At 50.6% G+C, this 6,852-nt stretch overlaps 1 protein-coding gene across 1 annotated transcript in view; it reads right to left on the reverse strand.

Moving 5' to 3' along the window:
- Nucleotides 1–6,254, reverse strand: part of frmpd3 (FERM and PDZ domain containing 3) — a 107,626-nt gene extending 101,372 nt beyond the window's left edge. Inside the window, exon 1 of the mRNA XM_086105866.1 lies at nt 5,774–6,254. The gene's annotated coding sequence lies outside the window, so the exon portion shown is untranslated. The remainder of the gene's footprint in view (nt 1–5,773) is intronic.
- Nucleotides 6,255–6,852: the final 598 nt, after the last annotated feature.

Here is a 6,852-nt window from a genome sequence, read left to right on the forward strand (position 1 = left end):
CCTACGTTTGGCGTGGATGTTGTAGGTCACCTTAATGGTCGAAGAAGTTTTAAATGTAGTCCTGTTTTATTTGAGCACAAAAACCTGGCATTTGAACAGGGATGTGTCCACTTTTTATATGTACTGACACAACTCCAAAGCTAATAACGTGGCATCTGAGCAATGTTTTCAATAAATGTGCAAGATTAGCTGCATAAAAACTCATCATCATGCATGGCATCAGGTCATTGCATAAGATAATTTTTTTTCTTTCTCTGCCTTCTTTTCAACACTTATTTCAGACGATGGTGTGCAGAATATACAGTACACTGGGAGGTACAGTCCACGTAAAAGCAGCCTCACACATTTCAAGTGCGTCCTGATGGAGTGTCTACCAGGGATGAGTAAGCAAAAGGCACAGCAAGATTGTGAGGTTGAAGCTCAGGCAGGAGGGTCAACCGCGAATCTTAGATGATTTACAGCTAGCCACCGACTGACTATCTGCCCTTCGTGGTTTCACTTGTTATGATAAGAGAGTGTTGTTTTATCGGCATACGGCGGTTAACTCCCGTATGCCGATAAAACAAGTGAAACCACAAAGGGCAGATAGTCAGTCGCTGGCTAGCTGTAAATCATCTAACATTCGCGGTTGACCCTACTTTATCGGCATACGGCGGTAACTCCCCCTCCGTGAGCCGTCACCTTACCGTGGTGGAGGGGTTTGTGTGTCCCAATGATCCTAGGAGCTAAGTTGTCTGGGGCTTTATGCCCCTGGCAGGGTCACCCATGGCAAACAGGTCCTGGGTGAGGGACCAGACAAAGCACGGCTCAAAGACCCCTCATGACGAATAAAATGAATGGATCCACGTTTCCCTTGCCCGGACGCGGGTCACCAGGGCCCCTCTCTGGAGCCAGGCCTGGAGGTGGGGCTCGTTGGCGAGCGCCGGGTGGCCGGGCCTACACCCATGGGGCCCGGCCGGGCTCAGCCTGAAGAGTTAACTTGGGTCCCCCTTCTCATGGGCTCACCACCCATGGGAGGGGCCAAAGGGGGTGCAGTTTGAGCTGGGCAGCAGCCAAAGGCAGGGACCCTGGCGGCCCGATCCTCGGCTACAGAAACTAGTTCTTGGGGCGTGGAATGTCACCTCTCTTGCAGGGAAGGAGCCCGAGCTGGTGTGCAGGAGTTTCAACTCCCACCTCCAGCAGAGCTTTTCCCATGTTCCGGTGGAGGCGGGGGACATTGAGTCCGAATGGACCGTGTTCCGTGCCTCGATTGTTGAGGCAGCCAATCTGAGTTGTGGCCATAAGGTGGTTGGTGCTGGTCATGGCGGCAATCTCCGTACTCGCTGGTGGACACCAGCAGTAAGTGATGCCGTCAAGCTGAAGAAGGAGTCCTTTTATGGCCTGTGGGACCTCAAAGGCAGCTGATGGGTATCGACTGGCTAAGTGGAACGCAGCTTTGGTGGTTGCCGAGGCAAAAACTCGGGCGTGGGAAGAGTTCAGTGAGGCCATGGAAGCCGACTTCCGGACAGCTCTGAAGAAATTCTGGTCCACCATCCGGCGTCTCAGGAGGGGGAAGCAGTACACCACTAACACTGTGTACAGTGGGAATGGGGCCTGTTGACCTCAACTCAGGACGTTGTGAGTTGGTGGGCAGAATTACTTTGAAGACCTCCTCAACTCCACCAACACGCCTTCCTTGGAGGAAGCAGAGTCTCAGGACTCCGAGGTGGGCTCTCTGATCTCTGTGGTTGAAGTCACCGATGTGGTTAAAAAGCTCCTCGGGGGCAAGACCCCAGGGGTGGATGAGATCCGACCGGAGTTCCTCAAGGCTCTGGATTTTGTGGGGCTGTCCTGGTTGACACACCTTTGCAACATCACGTGGTCATCAGGGAGAGTGCCTCTGGATTGGCAGACCGGGGTGGTGGTCCCTCTGTTTAAAAAGGGGGACCGGAGGGTGTGTTGCAACTACAGAGGGATCACACTCCTCAGCCTCCCTGGTAAGGTCTGTTCGGGGGTGCTGGAGAGGAGGGCCCGTCAGGAAGTGGAGCCTCAGATTGAGGAGGAGCATTGTGATTTTCGTCCCGGCCGTGGAACAGTGGACCAGCTCAACACCCTTAGCAGGGTCCTCGAGGGTATGTGGGAACTCGCCCAACCAGTCTACATGTGCTTTGTGGACTTGGAGAAGGCGTTTGACCGTGTGCCTCGGGGAGTTCTGTGGGAGGTGCTTCAGGGGCATGGGGTACCGAACCCCCTGATACGGGCTGTTCGGTCCCTATACCACCAATGTCAGAGTTTGGTTCGTATTGCCAGCAGTAAGTCGGAATCATTTCCAGTGAGGGTTGGACTCCGCCAAGGCTGCCCTTTGTCGCCGATTCTGTTCATAACCTTTCTGGACAGAATTTCAGGGCGCAGCAGAAGCGTTGAGGGAATCCGTTTTGTTGGCCTCATTATTGCATCTCTGCTTTTTGCAGATGATGTGGTACTGTTGGCTCCTTCAATCAGGGCTCTCCAACTCTCACTGGAGCATTTCGCAGCCGGGTGTGAAGCGGTGGGATGAGGATCAGCACCTCCAAATCTGAAACAATTGTCCTCGGTTGGAAAAGGGTGCAGTGCCCTCTCTGGGTCGGGGAGGAGATCTTTCCCCAAGTGGAGGAGTTTAAGTATCTTGGGGTCTTGTTCATGACTGAAGGCAGGAGGGACAGGCGGATCGGTTCAGCATCTGCCGTGATGTGAAGAAAGAGCTGAGCCAAAGGGCGAAGCTCTCAATTTACCGGTCGATCTACGTTCCAACCCTCACCTATGGTCATGAGCTATGGGTCATGACCGAAAGAACGAGATCCCGGATACATCCATCCATCCATTTTCCGAACCGCTTGATCCTCACTAGGGTCGCGGGGGGTGCTGGAGCCTATCCCAGCCGTCTTCGGGCAGTAGGCGGGGACACCCTGAATCAGTTGCCAGCCAATCGCAGGGCACACAGAGACGAACAACCATTCACGCCCACACTCACACCTAGGGACAATTTAGAGCGTCCAATCAGCCTGCCATGCATGTTTTTGGAATGTGGGAGGAAACCGGAGCACCCGGAGAAAACCCACGCAGGCCCGGGGAGAACATGCAAACTCCACACAGGGAGGCCGGAGCTGGAATTGAACCCGGTACCTCTGCACTGTGAAGCCGACGTGCAAACAACTGGACTACCGGGCCGCCCATCCCGGATACAAGCAGCCGAAATGAGTTTTCTCTGCAGGGTGTCTGGCTCTCCCTTAGAGATAAGGTGAGAAGCTCGGTCATCCGGGAGGGGTTCGGAGTAGAGCCGCTTCTCCTCCACATTGAGAGGAGCCAGATGAGGTGGCTCGGGTATCTGATTAGGATGCCTCCTGGGTGCCTCCCTGGTGAGGTGTTCCGGGCATGTCCTACTGGCAGGAGACCTCGGGGTCGACCCAGGACACACTGGAGAGACTATGTCACCCAGCTGGCCTGGGAACGCCTCGGGATCCGCCGGGAAGAGCTCAAAGAAGTGGCTAGGGAGAGGGAAGTCTGGGTTTCCCTACTAAAGCTGCTGTCCCCGCGACCCGACCCCGGATAAGCGGCGGTAAATGGGTGGATGGATGGATGGATGGATGGATGGGTGGTTAACTCCTCATTACGCAAGAGAATGGTTACATATTAGATGAGCGAGACAAATGTTTATGACATCCTCCTAATTTATCGAGAGAGTGTTTGATTTCACTGATGTATTAAATGGCGGCTCATAACTATTGCTCACAAATTGCTTGGATCAGGGATGGGGAACTTAAATGCTGCAGGGGGACACAATGTTTCATCAGAGCTACTGGGGAACATCTTAACCAAATGTATGACCAAAATGCTATTTTCAATATGGATAAAATATGTGCATATGAGTTAAATATATGCATTTTTCAGGATGCACTATGCTCTCTTGCATGAAAATTATCATTCAAGGAGGGCACACACCTGCTGAACAAGAAACCAACATTAAGTTCAGTGCCTCACTTTGTACATGTTTTCACAATCATCCATCCATCCTTGTTCCGATCCGCTACGATACATTGATTGCCTGGCTTCAAATGCTTTGATATCCAACAACATTCCCGGTGAAGCACATCAAATCGACGTTTAGACGTCTACATCACTTTACTGGCATGACCACTGTCAGCCTAAGTGGATTATATCTAAATGTTTTGCGGCCTTCGCCCTCAGTCACCTTACTCTCTGAAACAAACCTTACAATGAAGCATATTGATATTTGCGGCACGCTGAATATGCCGCCCTCTAGAATAAATCCCGGCATTAACGAGAGTGTTCTGTCTCTCGTGTGCTCTAACTGTCTCCTTCCCTCCGTCCACCCTATGTCCAGTGTCTCCATAACCCGCCCTGCCACATGATGAGATCAGAGGAGCCTGGTCATCTAAGTAATGGCTTTCCTTCTGTTGATTCCTCCTGGGTCCGCAGCTCCTGCATGCGGTGATGTATGCTCCACGCAACAGCACTGGACAGCTCATCTCTCTCAGCCACGGGCGCCAATGAATAAGCACATCCACCCAAAGAAGCCAATCTCTGAAATGCACTTTGGGGTTGCTGCCGCTGCCGCCTGTCTTTGACGTCTACTGAAAATGAAAAGCACGGTAACCATTTTACACTCGTGTAATGAGCCAAAGTTGATTAGAGGAGAAAACGTACGGCCTTCCCTTTGGCTTGTGGCAGGAGTCACCGAAAACGTATTTGTTTAATAAGACCAAGCTGGCATTGGCAGTAATAGTGTGACAATTCATATCGGCAAACTCAACTCATTAACCGCACTTAGTACTTTCCTTTAAAACCTGGCCATTAAATACATTACTCAACTTGCATTTCTGATAGCTTCTCATGTTTAGTCATAAATTTTTTTTTTATTTGAGTATAGTCTGTCATGCTTAGAGTTTCTATTTTAGAAAAGTTTGTTCGTTAGATTGTCTGTTTGAGCAAAGTCTGTTGCGGTTCGTTAGACGTCGATATTTGGACTGTAGATGTGATTATCAAAGAGTAGTACCACTGGTGGTACTTGGGTTCGAGTTTCACTGGCAAAGTACAATTCTGTTGTTTTTAACTTTTTAAAGTTTGCTATTTTGAAGGCACAGTGTTCAGCGTAACGGTGACTTACAATAGTATTATTTTCATGAACAGGTAGACCTGCTATGCTGCTGTATTTTGAAGTTGGTCATGATGGTTGGCAGTCAGTATTTTATTTTGGTACTTGGCGTAAAAGGTTTGACAACAACTGGACTATAGGATCACAATTCTCGGGCTGAGTCAGGGACCTCCGGTGCAAAATTTTGCACCATCTCATGTGCGCTAGTATGCCAGCGTATATGTTCCTAGAATCCTTAAATCCTTGATTCTATACTCTGAATCAAAATGAAACTCCACGAAGCCAAAAGCTTTCCCCATGAACAGACACAAAATGACACAGACCTTCACTTTCCTTTTGTTGCCTCCCCCTAATATGTCTCTCATGCAACCCTTCCATCCCCACTGTCTATCGTCAGACGTGGGATGGATATCGGACCATGTCCTCCAGGAGACATCTTCCATGATCATGCTTCCACAGTGCTCATCCACAGACCCATCTGCTTTCTAATCAATGGCAGCGAGGCAATGGCAGTGCAGCAGGACATACAGACACATAGCGGCAAAAGCCTTTTAGCAAATAACGAAATAAAGATCGTACAGATGAACATAATGACACAGGCTAAGTTGTCGTAGATGAACATGCATGCCGTTGTTCTCTCACCTGTACGTGTCTCTGTAGAAGTCCTTTGGTCCAGCGTGGTTACTGTCAACCCTCGCTCTAGACAACCATGCCCTCCTACATGGGCATGTATGCGCCACGCAGATCAGCGGCGTGCTGTCCAGCAGAACACGGATGACGGATCAGGCTGTCCAGCTTGGCGTCAGCCCCCCTGAACACATCTTGTGTTTCCTGCTCTCCAGGGTCAATCCAGCCAGCCCCTCGGCAGCCGCAACACCAGGCAGCGCTCAAGGCGGGCGGAGGGGTGAGCGATGGGAGGTGCTTAGAGGACTGAAGCGGACGCGGTGCTGCGAGCGGTGCGCCTCCTCTTACTACAGGTCAGCACGCAGCTGCCGGACACGATACCGCTTTCCGTTGTCCATCGAGGCTTCCTACCTGTGCGTGTGTGTTTTGCGTGTCAGTCCACTTTTCTGAATAAGTCTCTTCTCCCTCAGTGAGGATGCTGTCTGTTGTCGCTGGTTGCTCCGGGATGCTGAGGCAATGTGAAAGAGAAAAAGACACAGACGCCGCGTGAGACGGTGAGAGAGAGAGAGAGAGAGAGAGAGGGACAGAGAGAGCAGGGGTGCTGAGGTAAAGCAGAAAAGAAGGAGGGAAAAAGCATTTCAGAACGGGGAGGAAAGATGGAAAGGATATCGGAAAAGGGAATTCACCTCACCCCCTACCAATCTATCGGGCAGTGGCTGAGTTAATAAGTCACCTATACCCATGACAGCATATGTGTGGCACATAACATCATCATGTGCAGTCACCGTACATGTTCTGTATTTCTCGGTTGCATACAAGTTTTCCCATGAGCAATGCACGTGGACGTGAACACACCCGTGACACTTCAGCATGATCACATTCTTGCATATCCAAATCACCAGGGGAATGATGTACAGTCTGGTCCATAAATATTGGAACAGAGACACAATTCTCATCTTCTTGTCGTGAAACACCGCCACTGTGGATTTTGAAGGAAGTGAGCAAACTGTGCTTGAACTGCAGACATTCAGCTTGAATTTGAGGGAAGGGTACACCCACGTCGGGCGAACTGTGCAGGAATGAAAACAGATTGTATA

Source organism: Hippocampus guttulatus, chromosome 2, assembly GCF_054856545.1.
Source record: "Hippocampus guttulatus isolate MCC_2025c chromosome 2, RoL_Hgut_1.0, whole genome shotgun sequence".
Taxonomy (NCBI): Eukaryota; Metazoa; Chordata; class Actinopteri; order Syngnathiformes; family Syngnathidae; genus Hippocampus; species Hippocampus guttulatus.